The sequence below is a fragment of the Dipodomys merriami genome, unplaced genomic scaffold (genome assembly GCF_024711535.1).
Source record: "Dipodomys merriami isolate MVZ:Mamm:240054 unplaced genomic scaffold, mDipMer1.0.p SCAF_87, whole genome shotgun sequence".
In the NCBI taxonomy this organism is placed as follows: Eukaryota; Metazoa; Chordata; class Mammalia; order Rodentia; family Heteromyidae; genus Dipodomys; species Dipodomys merriami.
The window spans coordinates 1,117,434-1,138,472 of NW_027206479.1; the positions used below are offsets into that span (position 1 = coordinate 1,117,434).

Genomic DNA, 21,039 nt, shown 5'->3' on the forward strand with positions numbered 1-21,039 from the left:
GAAGAAGAAGAAGAAGAAGAAGAAGAAGAAGAAGAAGAAAGAAGAAGAAGAAGAAGAAGATGATGAAGAAGAAGAAATAGTTCTTTAATTTTTTGGGGAGGGGTGGGGAAAATCTTGTATCTCCCTTTGTGTCCGTAATCAGCCTCTTGTTGTAGTCTCTGGTCTGCTATTGGTCCTGTGGCTTGGTTGGTTTCTTAAGTCAGTTTGTTTGAACAGGCAGAAAAATGCTCTGCTTTAACCAGGGTTTTGCGATCATCCTCCCAGGGTAGTTCAATGGGAGTAGGATCTGCTTTGAGTATGACAAAAGAGGGAAATGACTTTTTCCTCAAGTTTGGAGATACTGTGATGAGGCTAGGATCTGAGTAGAGTTGAGGCACTTCAACAAACAGTAGCTTTGCCGGGGGATAGTAGTTTGTGAGAAGCTCACAGAGCCCAGCATAGAGCCATTCTCAGGGTTTCTGTTTACTTAATTTCAATTGATTGTCCAGGCTGCTAAAGGGAGGGGCAGCTTCTGGATTTGATAACCCAGTGAAGAAAGCCACTCCTAGCTCTGGCACCCGAGCTGGGTGACTTTTCCCTGGGTGTAGCTGAATCTGGCAGGTCAGGTTAAGTTCTTGTGACCTGCTAAATGACTCTAGTTTTATTCAAAGGCCTGAGTTGGAGCTAGCAGCTCTGCCGAGCTTTGTCGGTATCCAAGATGGAGATCTCCGGTACTGGGGGGTGGGAGGGGTAGCCTTCCCTCCTCTGCTCCCTGTGAAAGATTGAGGACGTCAGGCTTTTACTTATGCAGAGTCTTGGTTCCTGGGTTGTCTCTGGTCTGCAAACTGCAGGATGAAGATGTCCCAAGGAACTCATTTTTATCCATATGAATACCAATGGAATGTGATATATGTCATGATTGAATGGGCAATTCTTGAATGATTCTATGATAAAATTATATACAATTATATTCTAGGATACTGATTGATATTAATCAATACTTTATGAAGCGTTTAAAAAATTACATTCATTAAAAGGAGAAATAATGAAATACCTAAGAATTGTTTGTCACATAGCATAGAGATGCCATGTTTTTCTGCCAGGACTGGGATTGCAACTCATGGTCTGGGTAACTCTGTTGCACTGTGTAGGAAGGGGAAGCTTGCTTTCTTGAAGTCAAGAAATTTAAGTCTGTTCCTTATGCCTGAAATCGATCCCCACCACTAGCAAACATCCTATTTGTGTACATTTTAAATATATGATTTATATTTACATACATATATTGACTCCATATTGCATTCAGTGTAGTTATTCATTTTACCTTTTTTTTTGTTCATGTACTAACCAGTTATTTTATTGACTATTATGGCACATAGAATATTGATTACATTGATTACATAGGATATAGGTCTTCATATGTATTCCACTTCATACCTGACACGCAGGATGTTCACAGAAAAGGAAAACATGTGTCACCATTTGTTTTTTACTCCACAATTCATTGTTTGGGAGTGCAGGCATATGAACTCATGGCCTACAGGGCCAAATTCATGAATGATTGAGTGTCAACATGCCATCCTGGGACAAACTGAGCTGACAGGCATTTACCAGGACCTGAGATTGAGCCCCTTATGTTGACAAGTAAGAACAGATTGGCATGCACATCGTAGTATGCTAATAAAAATATATATTTATAGTGTGCCAGAGATGTCTATCCATTATTCAGTAATATAGACTAAATTCCTAACAATTCTTGGGTATTTATTATGCTTCCATATAATTAATATTATTGTTTTCATCCTTAATAAACTATTAATTAAATCAATGTCCTGAAATTATTGTGTCCCTGTAAGAAATACAAACAAGACCACACTAAAGCTCCCATCAGGCCTTTGTTTATTACATCATTATTTACCATAGCTAAGATATGGAACCAACCCAGATGCCCCTCAGTAGATGAATAGATCAAGAAAATGTGGTATATGTACATAATGGAATTCTATTCCTCCATCAGAAAGAATGACATTGCCCCATTTGTTCGGAAATGGAAAGACTTGGAAAAAATATAGTAAGTGAAATAAGCCAGACTCAAAGAAACATAGCTCCCATGGTCTCCTTTATTTGCACTAACTAGAATATGTCTGAGTCAAGCAGAATAGGTCAGATAAGTTGATGTTAGGGAAATGAACCCTAAGATATGTATTCAAATGTTTTTTTTTTCTTTCATGCGCTTGTTTCTAATACATTTATAAGATTATTTCTTTGTTGCTTTGTATGTCCCTCCCCCATGGTATAACCCCTGCTTTAACTGTATTGATGTCGGTATAATTTCTGGAGGGGAAGGGCAAAAACAAATCGTTTTAATAGGGATACAGGCGGACTCATTGCAACAATAAGATGTACAAGTCATTATGTCGAAATCGAACTTTGCAACTTTGGTGGGGGGAGGAGGATTGGGTGGAGGCGCCGGGGGAGGATAGGAAGGGATGGATAGGAGAAACAAAGTAGGAGGATACAATGCTTGACAAGAAATGTACTCATTGTCTTGCACAGGTAATTTTAACCCCTCTGTACAGTATTTTCAGAAGAAAAAATAATAAATTTTAAAAAAGAAAAAAAATCATGAAGATGATATTATCTTGTATTTAATGGACTCCATGGACTCCACTCCCAAGTTACTTGAGCTGATATGAAACTTTGGCTAAGTAGCAGAATATAACTTTGCCTCAATAAAACCAACCAAGAAAGGAATAAAAAATAAACAAGAAAGGAAGACACAGTTGGAAATTTGGGCTAATTTTGTCATTATGTTTTGAGAATTCAAGTTTCCTATAGAAATGCAACTCATATATAATCCTCAGTTGTGTTTTAAATGTTGTCTTAATTACATAACATTTCTAGATGCAAAAGAGCTCATGATTCCCAACCAAAAATTTGAAAAAGTAAGCATCATTCTGTTAGATTCCAAGGAAATGATGAAGAATTACAAAAGTTTAAGCCTGGAGAAATAGGAAAGTTCATTTAATATAGGACTTTGTAGACTTGCCTAAATTAGAATTAGATTTAAAATAGATAATTTTTGTTTGTAATTTAATATTCTATAGGATACTGCAAAATTCTTTTCAAATAAAATATTTAATTTACAAATTCACAAATGATTCTGGCATTCTAATTGACTAGAGTAGTCTTTCAAGTGAGGTATAATAAGAACTTAGTTAATAGGTAATTCCAACAGTTCATGTGTAAAATGATAATGTGAATAATCTAGACAAATTGTCAACAAATTGATGATATTAATTTATAAATATAGGAAAAGAGCAATCTTTTGAGGCTTTGGTGTAACATGGTATGTAGAGAGTAATTGTGTAACATCTTTTTTTCTACCTTTACATAACACAGAAAGTAATTTCTTAATTATGTACATCTGTATACAATGAGAAAAATGCTAGGTTTGAGGGGTTTTTAAATTTTGTTTTTGTTGTTTGGTTTGTCCTAGGGCTTAACCCCTGGGCTTGGGCACTGTCCCTGAGCCTGTTTTTGATCAAGGCTACTGCTCTACCACTTGAACCTCAGTGCCACTTTGCTCTGGCTTTTCCTTATGAGTTTATTGGAGATAAGAATCCAAGGAACTTTCCTGCCTGGGTGGGCTTTCAACCATAATCTTCAAATCTTAATATTAAGATATACAGATCTCCTGAATATCTATGATAGATAATATATATATATAGTAAAATAAATATAAAATAAAAATAAAAATAAATTCTATTTGCAAGTGTTCTGATCTCAAGAATACCACTGTTGGGAAAATGATGTAGCAAAGTTAAGTGTATTATTCTTTCCACAATAGGAAGGGCATCACATTAGCAAAAGTGTAGTATTTTTTCACAATATTGATAAACTAGTCATGATGTGAATTTAGGGAATCTTAACGTGCACCTTACAAGTTGGAAACTGTTGGGCTAGGATGACTTTACGGCATAAAAACTTGGGATTGATTGTCATAGAAATAATAGTTAATCTGATGAACAAAAGTTTACTCTTACGGAATTTTTATTGGAAGTGGCACTGTGGCTCAAGTGCTAGAGCGTTCACCTTGAGCTGCAGAGTGCAGGGACAGTGCCCAAGCCCAGATTTCAAGCCCCACGACTTACCAAAAAAAATTAATTATTATAGTTACTTCATAGTTTTATCCTCTACAAGAACGTGTCTATTTTTTCTGTTGACTTTTAAATATGTAATGCCTCATTGAAAACTGCATCTATTGCAGAATTAAATAAAATACAAACAGGTACTGTTTTGAATGTCTCTGGTATGGCATGTTCAGAATTTGAAAATGAGTAGTTAGTAGTCATAGGAATGTTGAGGAACACATATATTCTCTCCTCTTTACAATTAGTAAGTTTTCAAAGTTAGGAGTTTCCATAGAATTGAACGGTTTTCTGTTTTAGTATAATACAACACTAAAAATAATGTTTTTTCCAAATAATGCCAAGTATATTCTGAAAATATTGTATAGTTTGATAACATTCCAGTTGATGTCTGATAAAGAAAGAGGTAATTCAAATTAGCAACCAAAATGTTCATTTTTTAAAGGTAATACACATAGAATAATATTTACTATACCAATACAGTGATATTATATTTTATGTATCTCATTTTTTAACTAAATTTTATTGTCAAGGTGATATATAGAAGGGGTTGCAGTAATTGTAAGGTATTGAGTAAATAACATGTCAAAATTTTTACCCCCTCCCTCATTTTTCTCACACTTTTCCTTCACCCCAATACCACTCACAAATTGTAATGTAAATTTCCAACATATTGTCCTGTGACTATTGCTATTGCATTGGTTTGCCTTTTGTCCTTTGTCTCGCCATTTTATTGTTCTGCTTCGCTTGCCAAATGAAGATAAATGTATATACAATACACAGGATACTGAATCCAAATACAACAATGGACAAACCATATGGGAAAACACAAAAGAAAAAAGAAATCACATAGTACATTAAAAACAACAACCACAAAGAAAAACCTCTCTTTCCATAGCTAGGAGTTAATTTTGCTCAACATCATTTTATATGGTCATTTATACATAGCTACTGATTCATTCTGCTCATCTGCTAAGACTATCAGATATTTCCTAGTTATTACAAATGAGGGAAACCATGAAATCTGTTTCTTTGTGTCTTGCTTATTTTTTTAGTAGGATTTTTCCAAGTCTTTCCGTTTCCTTATGAATAGGAAGCATAGAAGTACTCCGTACATATATAAATCACATTTTGTCAATTCATTCATCTACTAAGTGGCATATTGTTTTAAATCATGATTGCACGTAAGTATCACTTAAGGCCATTCAAAAATGACAGATGCTGCCTCAACAGATATACTAATATCATGATTTCTATGTAAGATAGTATTTTATGGTGGTACAAATGTTGAGATATAGGATGAGTCTAATGTATATCTTGCACTAATTAGCCAGGAAGATATCCAATATCATGTAGGATAAAAATGGTAGTGACTAAATGTTTCCCTTGAGAAAGATATAGGAGGCTGCCAGAAGTATGAAGTAGTTCAGATAAATTTGAAGAATTTAGAAATGCAAGCTCAATTATGTCTCTTTAAATAATAATTATGTAAGTGGAAGGGCAAAAAATGGTAAGAGAAGAAAATAACTGACAGCAGATCATTATCCCAAGTTAGAGTACAAAAAGACATAATCTAAAACTTCCAAGTTAAAGAGATACCAATATAATACGTCCCACTTAATTTAGGTACATGCAAAATATTTACTTGGCTTTTCCCTACTTAAATGCTCCAAAATAAATGAAGACTTACAAGAAAAGTTATGTTATTGCCATTGTTTCAACACTAACTGTGATCAGCCCTCTTTTTCTCACTTTGCACTTGGTAAATTGATGATGTTGTGGCTGATTAGAGTCAGAATTAGGGGCTTCTACTTGTACAATTATCCCAGAACAGTTTAAGCAGTTTTCCGCCCAAGATATCCAACTATATTGTCTGAACCTGTACTTTGAACACACCCTCACACCTGAGCACATTATTTGAAATTATACTTTAGCTTTTCTTGGCACATTCTACTTTGTGCCTTTGTCTTCTTTGCACATTCCTTTTGAGTTCATAGTTGCTCTATTTCCATTTCATCTTTACAAACTGCTAAGAACATTGTTCAACTACCACTTCTTGTTTGTACACGCCCAGTCTATGTATGAAGGTACTTTGTCCATGTTAAGCAATAGGGTAATACTCAACCCTATGCCCACATTAAAGGATGTAGAATTTAAAGCATTTTGAGACAGTGATATTAGAATTGAAAGGCTCCTTAGGGACATTTTCATGGAGTTCATTAGTTTACCCAGGAGAAATATAAATATCCACAAAATTTGGAGCTAATTAGTAAGTATCCAAATTAACATTAGATCCTAGATGTTGTGTTAATACAAGTCACGATTGTCTTATTGTTAAATCAGAATCCTTCACTACTTGACAATGTGTATGAGAAAGTGAAAGAAAAGCATTAAAGCAAAAGGTCTTATCTTGTTAGGCATTTAATCCTCGTGGTGAGAGTAATGTCTGAATTTTTCCATTCAATAAAAGCTTGAAGTTTATAAGAACATTTTCCTACATATAAGAACTTGTGTCAGGTTGGTTGACAGTGTTATTTCAGCATGGAGATATACCTAACAAGATTTAGATTTCAATAGTGTATATGGCAGTTATGATGTGTCAATTGCTATTGAGGCATTTTCTATTCTAAAGAGGAATCAATTCCAGGAGTCTTCAGTCACATCATTAAAGTTGTATGTTCAACCTAATACTTGGTGTTACTTGTCCTACATTTATAATGAGTAGGCTGATAAGATATCCAAACATATCTAAATATATTTCAATAAAATCCCAAAATGATATGCATAGATGGGTCACTAATTGGAACTGTAGGACAAATTAGGCTTTGTTGTGCTGTAGTTCAATCTATAATCTCCTAGCTAAAAAAAGTTTTCAAAAATATTCACAGAATACCACTAAGAAAAGTTCATGACAGTTATATCTGTATAATATTTCTAAGGTCAGGATTAAAGCATTTGTTCCCAACATTTAGAATCAACAGGATCTGTTGAATTAATCGATCCAGAATTTTGTCCACACATTCACATCTCAACATTTTATCAATATAACTTTCACCGAAACACTGTTCTTATTGAACTTGTCTATGTCCTTTTACTTTACAAATCCAAATAGTAGGTTTCCTTCAATATCTTCCTGAAAATTCTTTCCTTCCTTTTCTTCTGTAAATATGTGTTTATTCCTTTTTTGTTTCCTTATTTATCACTTTCCTCCAATCTTGTCCACTCTGGTACTCACATTCTTCACACTTTCGTCAGAACATTCCTTTTCTTCTTCCCTTTAATAATGTCCCTGATTTTATTATTTTTCATATTCATGGTTATGAATATTTTGATGATGTCCAAACAGACCTATCTTTGCATCTGTTTAACATAAATCTTCGAACTATCAGAGAGTTTTTTCCTTTAAATCCATCTTTATCACCAAGATAAATCCATCTAAATCCATCCTTATCACCAAGAATGTAACTAACACAGTTAGGAGACAGAGATGTGGAAAAACTTTAGATTTCCTCTTACCCCACCTCCATCCATTAGATAAGATGAATGATCAAGATTTTCTCAGTTTCTGTCACTAATGTAATTTCTATGTACTTCTTTTTATGACCCTGACACACCAGCCTATTGCAAATACTCATCACCAGTCACTCAGTCCTAAACCAACTGTTTACTAAGTATGCATTTCTCCCCAGTCTTTTCATATTGGTCCTCTCCATCACCCAATGAGTCTCCTTGTAAGCACACAGAGTTAAGAACTCAGACAAAAATTCTAGTACCATTAATTACTCACAACATTGAATGTTGGTCTTACATTTAATGGATGTAATCTGCCAGAAATATTGAAGAATATATTTGTTGACTTCTAGAGCAAGGAAAAAGAAAGTAAACAGTCAATACATTTTCTACCTTAGCTTACAAATAAGGAAAGTGTCAAATTCAGTTTGTTGGTATAAAGTCAGAAATAGTTTCATGCAGAAATAAAAATAAATTTTAACTCCTGGCACTGCAGCTTGTGTCCTTTTATGGTAACTGCAGATATGTAAGTAGTATTATGTAAATTGTGTCATGTATTTACAGCTGTAATGAAGAACATACTCTTAATATATCATTTGTAAACATTATTTATTGAATGGTATCTATATGAGAATGTTATTTGAACTAATCACACTAAGTTGAAACCTACATCTTAGTCCATCAAAATGTGGAAATAAACGATTTTATTTATAAGAAAATATTACCACCAAGAAGAGTGAGTGTATATACATTAGAAAGACTGCTGGAATAACATTAGGGTTTTTACTGCCTGTACCTGTTTATGTGATTGTAATTCTTGATATTCAAACTCTCCTTTTGTTATTCTGTTTTGTTTTGTTTTGTTTTGTTTGGTTCGTCATGGGGCCTGGACTCTTGGCCTGGCACTGTCCCTCAGCTCTTCGCTCAATGCACTCTACCACTTGAGCAACAGTGCCACTTCCCGCTTTTTCTGCTTATGTGGTGCTGAGGAATCAAACCCAGAGCCTCATGTAGACAAGGCCAGTACTCTGCCACTGAGCCACCTTCCCAGCCCTCCTCCTCTTATTCTTATTGTATGTAATCCAACGCTGTTTATAACTATGCATTCAATGTGGGAAATCCAGCTTCAAAGATATCTACGTATTTTTTTTTCCTTTTCAATCACAACATCGTCATTATCAGGCTACACTGTGGTCATCATCCTACCCATCAAAATTATTATTAGCAACATAAGTGCTAATTATTGAACATCGGATGTGACTATGATTTTATTATTTGTCTTTTGATTAATAATTTTAATGTTACCACTGTGCATGAATTCATATTGAAATTTTGAACAAATAAACAAAAAACCTAAACCATATCAGGTAGTTTGACTATGTGCTTATAACAAATTATGGAATAGATTTTTTGAAGCATTGCAATTTCCTAATCAGTATGAATTAACTTCCTCTCTTCCCCTAACTACAATCAAATATTTAAGAGTTTGGGCAGAACCTTTTCAAGTAATATACTGTAAATGTTACTATAATATCATGTGTATATCTAAAATTCCCTTGAAAGTAATAAACTCTACTTTCTATTGAAATATTAGTTATTTTATTCTGGGAAATTTTTAGAAAAATTGACTGTATATCTTTGAAATGAAAAAGGTCAAAAATAGTAGCATAAAATTTTTAGAACGAGTCTGTCTTCTCTCTATATATATATATCTGTCTTCTCTCTCTATATATAAATGTTATGTGTAGAATAGTATATTTTTAGAGAATATTTGTCCTCAGAAATATATACATATATCTAAATTTATGTTAGAATGATATACATTATAGTGAAACAAGTATCTTAAAATATAATTAAAATTTAAAAAAAACTTCATGAAATCAAGTGCCGGTAACTCACCCTTATAATAAGAGCTAGTCTGGGTGCTGAGATCTTAGAATTGTTTCCGAAACTAGCCCAGACAGAAAAGTACTTGTTAGATTCTTATCTCCAATTAACCACTAAAAACAACACCCACAACAAAAAATGTAGCACATTAATTTCACAAAAGTATCTTTTAACTGCTGTGAACATTTCTTAGAAACATGAATACATACCCCTGGAAAATGTTAAGTAAAAAAAGTATAGAACATTTACGTCCATGTTAAAGACATGATTATTTAGATTGTTTAAGATATTTAGGTAATGATTAGAAGTTAAGAATAATGATAGGTACGTCATATATTGGGACTGATTTTTTTATTCTAATTTACAATAGTAATAAAATGATATTTATAATGATTATATAAAATTACTCTTGCTTGGTATTTGAATTATCATAAGTGATAAATATTTTTAAATGATTTCCAAAGCAAAGGAGTATCAATTCTTTTGTAATTTCAAAACAATTAAGAAAATGATTTCAAGGCTGGTTCACTCTAAGTCTATATTTGTTTTCTTGTTCTAGTTTTCCTATGTTAGTAGAAATTAAAATTCCAAAAATGTAATGGAAATTGACATTTAGGAAGATCTTCACATACACTAATATTGGATTCCCTTCAGTGGAATTATTTTATTTCATTTGTTACTTTCACAAATAAATCAAGATGATTGTGTATTTTGTTATTTTCACTGCTTTTGTTTCTTATCTTGAGAATACGTTTTTCCTAGAAAACTAGAGATAAGCAATTGGATTGAGCATGTAACATATGACTTTGATAAAATGCAGATGCATAAATTTGTGTCTTTTGTCATTTGCTAAAAGTATCTTCCAGAAAAGTTTCTCAATTACTTAGAAGTTTTACCCCTTCACCTCCACAATTATACCGACATCAAATACAGTGAAAGCAGGAGTTATACTGTGGGGGAGGGACATACAAAGCAACAAAGAAATAATCATAAATGTGTTAGAAACAATCGCACGAAAGAAAAGAAAACATTTGAATACCTACCTTAGGGTTCATTTCCCTAACATCACTTTATCTGGCCTTTTCTGCTTGACTCAGACATATACTAGATATTGCAAATAAGGGAAACCATGGGAAAACAATAGGGATACAGGTGGACTCATTTCAACAATGAGATGTAAAAGTCGTTATGTCGAAAAATGAACTTTACAACTTTGGGGGGGAACAGGGAGGATTGAGTGGGGGACAGGGGGAGGATGGGAAGGGAGAGGAAGGGGAAACAAAGGGGGAGGCTACAATGCTTGATAAGAAATGTACTCATTATCTTGCCCAAGTAATTGTAACCCATCTGTACAGTATTTTCACAATAAAAAATAATAAAAAAATTACTTAGAATTGATGCATAATTCCTAGGTATTCCAGTTATCACATATACTTTTGGATTGAGTTATCTCTGTATAAATCCAAAGGCCAAAATACCCTCAAAATAAACAGAAATCACATCTTTGTTTTAAATGCAGTAGTTTACAAAGAGTTTTTAGCCAACACCAAAACATCTTTTTAGCTATTCTGCATTTTGTGTGAAGAAGTTTTAACAATAGTTTTTTTTCCTAACATGCAATTCACTTACAATATATTATCTCCTTTAATTGTATACATTTTAGTGCTTTGGAAGTGAATTGTGCCTTCATAGGTTTTCAAAGCCCGATTTTCACAAACTTGCATTCCTTCAAATATAAATGCTGTAAATTTTAGAACAGACATTAAAAATAGATATAAAATTCAGTTACAGGAATTTGCCTAGCATACATCCTCTATAGTGTGTCTTTTCAAAATTTGTTTTTAGCGGATCATTTCCAGGGTCTCACACATACTATTCAAGTTCACTGTCAATTAACTACATTCTTTATCCAAAAAAGTTTTTTTACTTCTGTTTAATACATTCATAGAAGTGTAATGCCTGGATCCTATAAAATTCTCTTTCACCTTTTGAAGACTTGAAATCTTATTTGCAAAAATGATTGTAGTATTATACAAATCGATCACTATCAGAAGTATATCAATTTCTCCACAAATGCATTACTATATTTTGTGTCCTCTTTTTATATTATGGACTTATTAGTGAGTTTTTATTATTTCTTAGACACTAAAAAGGAGCTTATTTCATATGCTCCTCCTATTGACTATTAATTTGCATATGTTATTTAACGAAATATACTATTCAGGAAAAAATTTATATAGAATTAGAAGATATAAAAATACTTAAGTTTCAGGGGCTGGGAAGGTGGCTCAGTGGTAGAGCGATGCCTTGCATGCCTGAGGCCCTGGGTTCGATTCCTTTGCATCACATAAGCAAAAAAAAAAAGCCGGAAGTTGCTCTGTGGCTCAAGTGGTAGAGCGCTAGCCTTGAGCTGAAGAGCTGAAGGACAGGGCACAGGCCCAGAGTTCAGGGCCCACAACCGGACCCCTCCCAAAAAACACTTAAGTTTCAGAATCATTGTAGCATTAACATTGTAGCATTAACAAATATATGCCCTCTATCTGTTGGATATGGTTTCGTTTCTGTTATAGTGTCCTTTGAATTATGAAAGGTTATCACTTGATATAATCCAGTTCTTGCTTCTCTTTAGCTAATAATGTTTTCCATGTCAAATTTTTAGAAACCTTTACTAATCCGATGTCATGAATAGTTACATTTATGTTTTACAGGTTTTTACATCTCACATTTAGTTTGATAATCATTCTTTATAAGGTTTCAGGTAGGCCAGGTGCCGGTGGCTCACGCCTGTAATCCTAGCTACTGAGGAGGCTGAGATCTGAGGATGGTGGTTTAAAGCTATCCTGGGCAGGAAAGTCCATGAGACTCTTATCTCCAATAAACCACTAGAAAACTGGCAGTTTTGCTGTTGCTCAAGCGGTACAGTACTCACCGTGAGCTGAAGAGCACATGGACAACTCCCAAGCCCAGAGTTCAAACCCCATGACCGACATACATACACACAAACAAAGGATTGAGGTAATATTCTAAGATCATTCTTTAAAACTAGAGAGGCAATAGTGCCAATACAACCATTTAAGATTCTGTTTTTATTTCATAAACTCTCATAGCATCCTTTTCATGATCTGTGGAACATAAAAGTAAGAATTTATTTTTGAAAAATCTGTTACCTTCTTCTATGCGTCTGTTCTTATAATAGAACTAGGTTATCTTCACTAAACATGGTAATACGATTCAAAGCTTGTATGAAGGTTCAAGCTACACCATTTTACAAGATTGTTATGAATTCCTTGAATTTACATACGGTATTATTGAGCAGGTGGACCAATATTCTCCAGAGATATCTGGATGTTTGATAGTCACTCATATTTCACACATTGTGGAAACACAAACCCCTGATATTATATATAGATAAATGTCTTTAGATATTGCTCAAAGCAACTAAAATTAATTTAAGAATGAGTTAAGCTTTAGATAACATTATAGCATAATAAAGCTGAATGATAACGACTTGAGCTGTACTACAGAAGAGAGAGAGATGGGGAAGAATGGTGGATCACATAGGAATTGTATGTCATTGGTATTGTTTCAAAAAACAGAAAGACTTCAGAGAAGAGAAGGAGAAAAATAAAGTGTTCTGAATCAAGTTTCTTTTTAATCCACCTGATAGTTTGGACTAAAAGTCAGATAACATGGAAAAAATAAAATAGAAAACAAAGCATTGTATAGAGCTGTTACAATGTAAAAAAGTTGTAATAGGAATATAATTCATTTCCAAAGAAATAAGAGAAAGAATAAAACTAACAGTTGCTAATGTGGATAGAAGATGGATCACATTTTATCATATATAATTTTGAAAAGCATACTAGGAATGAAAATTTTAAAAAGTCATAACTTAAAACACAAATTGTATTATAACTAGACAGTATAGTTCAGTGATAAAACTTTGGCCTAACATATGTGAAGCAATTTTGTGATCTCCCAAGCATTACAAAGTACACACAAAGCACACACACACAAAACCCACATAAACACACACACACATAGCACATACACATATTTGGAATACTGTTATTATCATATTAAACAGAGGAAATTATCACAAACAGTAAAAGTATTTTAATATATGAAATCATAATAGTGCTCATACTATTTAAAAGTTTAGTAGAAATAATACAGTCACAAGATACTTGGATTCTTATAGATTAAGTAAATTGAAAAATAAGAAATAAAAGACATGAGAAATTTGCAAACAAGTTTTAAATAATAAACATTTTGAAACATGTATACTTTATTTTGATAAAAGATTGATGTTACTGGTGTTTTAACTCAAGATTTAGTATATGATAAGCAGGTGCTCTATATCTTGCTAGGCATGGCTATATCTCTAATCATTTCACTCTGGAAATTTTATGATAAGGTCTCATATTTTCCCAGTCTCTCCCGAGTTGCAAACCCTATTTACACTTCCCACCATAGTTAGAAAATGGAAACTACAAATCACTATGCCCAGCTCAGTTTTTTTTTAATTCAAGTATAAATATTTCCAAAAAGTGACCATGTAATACAGCCTTTTTTATTAAGTATGTGCTTCTTGAAAATACAGTATTCATTACCTGAACAAATATGTTTAGAACTTTAAGAAATTAAATTTATTTAAATTCATCAACCATATAAAATTTAAGAAAATAATTTTTAAATATTCACATGTTAACTATTTTGAAAGCAAAAATATATCTCTGAATAATTTACATGTGTTAAAATTATGCAAAACAAAAAAAAGAATTACCCTAAAGAAACAAAAGAAAATAATTAAGTTCAAAATTTAGATAATATAATGAAGTGTACTCTTTAGTTGACTTAAATAACTGTAAGCCCTCTGTATATCAATTTTATAATAAAAAATGCATGAAGAAAGAAAAATACCCATTGGTCAATATCGACAGGAAAAGCATCAGTAGTTTTTTTTTTTGAGTGTGCAAAAAAATCAATGGAAGCGATAAATATGTTTCTTCCATAATAAATGTACTCATTACTTTATTTAGGTAGCTGTATCCCCTCTGTAAATTACCTTTACAATAAAATTAAATTGAAATTAAAAATAAACTAAATAATATACCAATTAAGAATTCATAGAGAGCTAGGAAGGTGGCTCAGTGGTAGAACTCTTGCTTTGCATGTTTGAGGCCCTGGGTTCAATTCCTCAGCATCACATAAACAGAAAAAAAACTGGAAGTGGCGCTGTGGATCAAGTGGTCTAGTGCTCGCCTTGAACTAGCCTTGAGGAACAGTACCCAGGCCCAGAATTCAGGTCCCACGATCCGACACCCTCCCCCCCCAAAAAAAAACAGAATTACTAGAAACCATTGGTTTAAAACTTTTTTAAAAACTGCCCTAAGTACCCAAGTAATAAAATTTGATGATACTATCTAAATACTTCAAATTCCGCAGAGAAGCCAAAAGTTTAAAAACTGTTACAAAGTAAATTAATAAATCTGAATATATTACTATTAATAATAATCGTAAGATGAATTTATAGTGGTAGTCAAATAGGTAAGAAATGAGGCAATTTGCCATTCGTTTAATTTAATATGTGAGAAAGAATTTTCTAGGTTTCTTAAAATATATAATCAGTTTAATGAAGAAACTATTCTGTCACATGATATGATAATTAGATGCAGCTGATATTAGAGCAAAGAGCAGATTGGACTAAGTTTTTGCATGTTAAAGTATATGCTTATTTTGGTTGTGGGAAATTGTGTTCAATTTGGTGATTGTTTTTGTAGAGTGGTGTCATATCAGTGGTTAATTTTAGGATAGGGGTTCCCTTTCAAAAGAACATGCATCTGATCTGACATTTTAGCCTTCCCATTATCAAGGGCATAAGAGTTGCACACCAAATTGTCTTGCTTCCTAACTTGGCTGGCCTGGATTCGGCAGCCCTTCCAATCTTAACCTGTAGATAGTGAAGGATGGTGGAAATGATCCAATGCACCCAACTATAGATTGAGAAGGAAGTCCACTAAACTTTTGGCCTGGGTTCTGTTCTCAAGCCTCCTCAGTAGTTAAGAGTTCAGACATATATATGACTTAGGCATGTGAACACCTCAGGACAAGAATAAAAAAGCAGTGAAGTATAGACGACAGGCCGAATTTTAACTAGCTACTTGGGGGCTGAGTAAGATTAGCTAGCTACTCTGGAGGCTGAGATATGAAGACCACTATTCAAAGCCAGTCCAATCATGAAAATACATGCGATTATCTCCAAAAAACCAGAAGTGGAACAATGGCTCAAGTGGTAAGCCACTATCCTTGGACACAGAAGCTTAGGGATGATGAATAAATAAATGAGCACTTGCACATATGCATGCGTGTATACACGTGCATGTACACACACACACACACACACACACACACACACACACACACACACGAGTATTTCAATGCGAAGTTCTTTTTTTACCTTGCTGTACCCTATTTCCCTGTATTAGTTTACAAATTAACAAAATCAGCTAAGCACCTATTTACATAGAACTCATCATGTTTCTCTAAAGTAAACTCTTTTTAGAAGCATGCTTTTATTTGACCCACATGTAAACGATTCAGGAGTTTGATTCTTCTCCCTCAATTCTGTAGAATTAGATGATTGTTTAGCTTCCCCCTAGCAATACAATTTTGTGAAATCTTGCATCAAGCAACGTATTTCTTTCACTAGAACGCAAGCCTCTCTCAAACAATTAATAATAGGTTTTTCTTCTCTTTGCTTGCATCTGTAGTTTTATTATCTTCATAGATTTTATGATGATCTGTCTGTGCATGGCAAAGACTGCTGTGAAAATAAAAAAAAACCCGTCACAACACTTATCATTTATGTACCATCCATAGATATGAAGATGTTTAAATATTACTGAAATTGCTTTGTAATAAATCATGTTCACCTTGACTATCATGAAAAAGAAGAATTGGTTTCTCAGCATTTTAGGTAAGAACTTGATTGAAAGAAACAAAAGGACAAGTGAGGAACAACTCAACACACACATTCAAATGAAACAACACAACCCAAGAAAACAAATTAATTCAGTAGTCAAGAACTTGCAGGAAATTCATAGACTTAAAAAAACATCAGCTATCACAAACTTATGAAAATCCTGACTACATGGGAGTCTACTCTTCAGAGGATAGAGGTTAAAGCCCAGACTGGACAAAAAAATCAGTACACAATGCCATGCACCTGTTATTCTAAATTCCAGGAAGAATAACATAACATGGACTGAGCCCAAGGTCATACACAAGGATCTGAAAAATAATCAGGATAATTTAGCCCTGGGGACATGACAAAGTGGTAAGAGCACCCATTTAGGGGGCACAAGACACTCAATTCAAACTCTAATATTTGGGTATTAAAGTAAAAAGCTATTATTTTAAATAATTGGAATAATTGTAAGATTTGAATATTTGAGTGGAAAAATGCATGAGAGAGATAGAATGAACCCACGTTCCAATGCTTTCACCTTAAGTGAAAATATTTTATGGTACTTCAGACAAAACAGAGTTACCTTGCAAATGAGCATGGTTGTGCATTTGGGTGATGGAAATACTTTAATTACACAGGTGTAAATTAAATAGATTTTATTAGGGTAGATTGTACTTCTTAAACTAAGAACCTGGATGATATCCCTGAGATTTTTCTCTCAAGGCTACCACTCTACTATTTGAACCACAGTTCCAATTCTGATTTTCTGTTGATTGTTTGGTGATAAGAAGCTCCTGGACATTCTTGGCCAGGATGGCTTCAAACTATGTTTGTCAGATCTCAGCCTCCCGAGTAACCAGGATGCCAGGCATGAGCCGTGGATAGTTTTAATAATTTAGTAAATTGTACAGTAACTGAAATTATACATTATCATATAACCTGCATAATATATGTGTGTATGTATATATCAATGCATACGGATAGAAATATTTAGTATATTTTCGTATCTACAGTACATTTATGAAATCATCCATTATAAAATAAAATGGAAAAAAAGTTAATCAGGAGCAAAACAAAGGAAATTATCACATGTTTCTTGTTGTTGAATGGAATAAGAATTCAAGAATCAGGTTGGGAAAATCATCTCTACGTTAACAAAATGGATAAGAGCTATTAATTCCAATCCATTTATTTGCCCATGTTGTGCATCCTCACACATGAGTGTCAAAATCAAACCACACTTTTTGCCTTTGCTTTTAACTCACCTGATATAATTTACGGGTTAGATGAAGTAATCAAATAAAGATTAAAATAATATTATGTGAGGCTATGAATTAGAGCTGAACATGATTTTAAATATGATAATAGCTAATTAAGTTGCATATTTCTTACGTTTACTCTGTCATGTCCCTTATTCCCACATTAGGAAAGTACATAGAAGGTTCTCACTAAATTATATGTACAATTATGAAAAAAATGTTTTGAAAGAATATGGGCACAGTGGTGTTTTAGCTTATTGAGACCTGTAGGGGTAAGTGTAGGGGTAAGTGTGTTTTTGAGGACTTGCAATACATTGTGATGAAGATGAAGGGAAGGATGTTCTTATTATGGAAAACTGGATAGAGTATTGCTCCCACAAAGGAAGTGATGAATTATTCCAAAACGTAACAGTAAAATCACTTTCACATGATTGTGAAAGTGATGCCCTTTGGCAGAGTGATGATTAGAGAAAGAGTGGCACATATACACAATTGGATTGAACCCATCCATTTTGAAGACTTTTACATTATTTGCAACGAAATGGATAGATCTAAAAATATATTAATGGAACTAAGTCAGAGCCATATTTGGAAGCTAGAAATTTATACAAGTTTACACAAAAATATTAACCAAAGCATGCTATTTGCAGAGGAGTATTTCAAAGGTGTAATTTCTTATAAAATTGAACTTTACTCCAACAAAATGAATACCAGGAAACTATCACTTGGAATATGTGAGTGGAAGTCAAAAGGAAGGAATAAAGAGAGTTATGGAGGAGGAGCCTGAAGGTATAATATTCAATACAGATAGTATGAAACTAGAAAAAATTAAAGTGGGGTGAGGTTTGGAAGGGTGTGGAAAAGTTATATAAAGAACCATTTTACTTTAAAAAACTGATATGTTGAATGAAAATTCCCTTGTACAAGTATTTAAGATAATAAGAATATAATTAAAAACAATGGAGACATCTGATCTTAAATTCTATTTCCATCTCTTTTAAAAAATAAATTTATTTGCTCTATAATTTGATGAGAGGGATGGATTTTGTGGCTAGCTAAATCATTGCACATCTCTCTCTCTCTTCCTCTCTCCCTTTCATGGTTCTTATAAGTAATATGATTGCTCCATAATTATCATAATTTATTTTGCTTTTATATTTTTGGTTGCATCATTTCACTTTCTGCTCTGCCATATCCCAATTCATTTACATAGAAGATATTATTTCCTGTTTTCTCATTCTTAGAATAAGCTGCAAAAGAAGACAACACTGGTCCTCATTTTCAGTCTGTACCTTTAATTACGGAGGAAAATCTTTCCTCTGCTCTCTACCAATTCCCTACTCTCCAGTTAGAATAATTTAGAATAGTAAAAATGAAAAAAGAGAAAATAAATAATAGTGAAAAAAACAGATGCAGCAAATTCACCAGATTTTTCTGACCATTTCATCCAATGTGAACTATTGGGGAAATACATGGACAGCTCATTCTCACTGGCACTCAAAGTCTCTGGTTAGGCAATTCTGATGAAGTTGAGGAACAAGATGAAAAAGTGAGAAATGGTATCAATTGCAAAAAAAAAATGAAATAGTATCCAAGGAAAATTCTTCTTTGTTCTGCTGAAAATAATCGCCTTACTACAGTGCAGAGACTACTTTCCAAAAAGGTCACTCATGTGATTACTAGGAATGACGATGAGTATACCCCTCTTCATCGAGAAGCCTACAGTGGACACTTAGATATTGTCCATGAATTGGTGGCTCAAGGCAGATATTCATGCAATAACTGTGAATGGCTGGACATCCCTGCACAGTACTTATACATGGAATAATAACAGAGTGGCTTCTTTATTTCATCATGATGCAGATACCAATGGCCAGGTTAAAGGCTTCTTGACCCCCATGCATCTTGCTGCTGGGAATATATATAGCAATGATACGCTGGATCTCCTTCTATTGAACCATTATATCAAGTTAGTTCTGAAGCACAACTTGGAAGAAACTGAATTTGATATTGCCAAAAGGATAAGTATGTATCACTACCTCTTTGAAGTTGTGGAAATCTGTACAAATTGTTCTCCTAAGTCCTAATGGAGCAGTTAAGTTTCTTTAATTTCAAAATTGCCAGTCCATCCTATGTGACCATAGAAAATATTTTCACAATACAAAGAAACAGCAATACCTTACTTTAAAAATTCATGTATTCCATGGTATTCTTCCAAGTGAATTGCCTGACTTTGATGTCAAAATATATTTTAGTTGTTTGTATACATCTATAATGATTTCTATAGAGTTTGTGATTTTTTAAATCAGAAAAATATTTTAATTTATCTGTTGAAATGAGTAGTACAGAAACTAAAGATATTTCTCGTGCTTGTCTGAAAAAGTATATTTTAAAATGTTTAGTATTCTGTTTGTATAATGTCCATAATCTGTTTCATTCGCTCCTAGATATAATACTTTGAATTTGACATTGTTTTATAATGCATACGTTCATTAATAAATGTGTCCTTTCAGATTGCATTCCATACAGAAACATTTTAAGATTCTTTTAATTCCTAGGTCCTTATAGAATTTTATTTCTTTCGGATAAAATGACAATGTTATTTATTTCAAAAGTTTTATAAAGGTTATGCTATGTAAAGGCCTTTCTAAAATGGTGAAGATTGAATACACTGATGTCAAACTAACTTTTATTTCTATGAATTACATATATTATTACACTTGTATATTTGTAATCAACTTTTGAATAACAGTTTTTCATTTCTTGCATCTGAAGAATGAAAAATATGGAATACTTCACAAATTTTCATATCATCCTTGTGCAAGAGGCATGTAAATCTCTGTATTGTAATTCGGGTAGACCTGCTGCTGAAGCATGTAGTATCCTATAAACTTAAGTAATCAATGATGCAATCTTAAGACAGGTATATATCCTTGGTTGCCTATTTGTAACAAGGAAACCTTATTGTTCCCAAAATTGCTATTCATCTTATTTCTGTAAAATTCTGTGTATGGTGGAAAAAACTTATGTTGTTTGTTCGATTGCTCACATTTGCAAGTTTTTGTAAATGACTATTTTAAGTCTTTTTCATTTGAAATTTGATCATACTTTGAAGCCGTTATAGATAGGTGCAAAGGTGATGGATTTTCAAGTACTTATTTATTAACTGATTTAGCTTTGTGGAGCTAATGGATTCAAAGTAAGCCTTGCTTAAGAGCTACTTCTAAATTTCTGCAGCTTAAAATTTCCCAAATGAGGTCTTGCTGGCACAAATGTCTCCTTGACC

General features: G+C 33.2%; 1 pseudogene; it reads right to left on the reverse strand.

Annotated features, from left to right (window-relative positions):
- Nucleotides 1–20,532: 20,532 nt before the first annotated feature.
- Nucleotides 20,533–20,629, reverse strand: LOC138820377 (U6 spliceosomal RNA; annotated as a pseudogene).
- Between the last annotated feature and the right edge of the window lie 410 nt (nucleotides 20,630–21,039).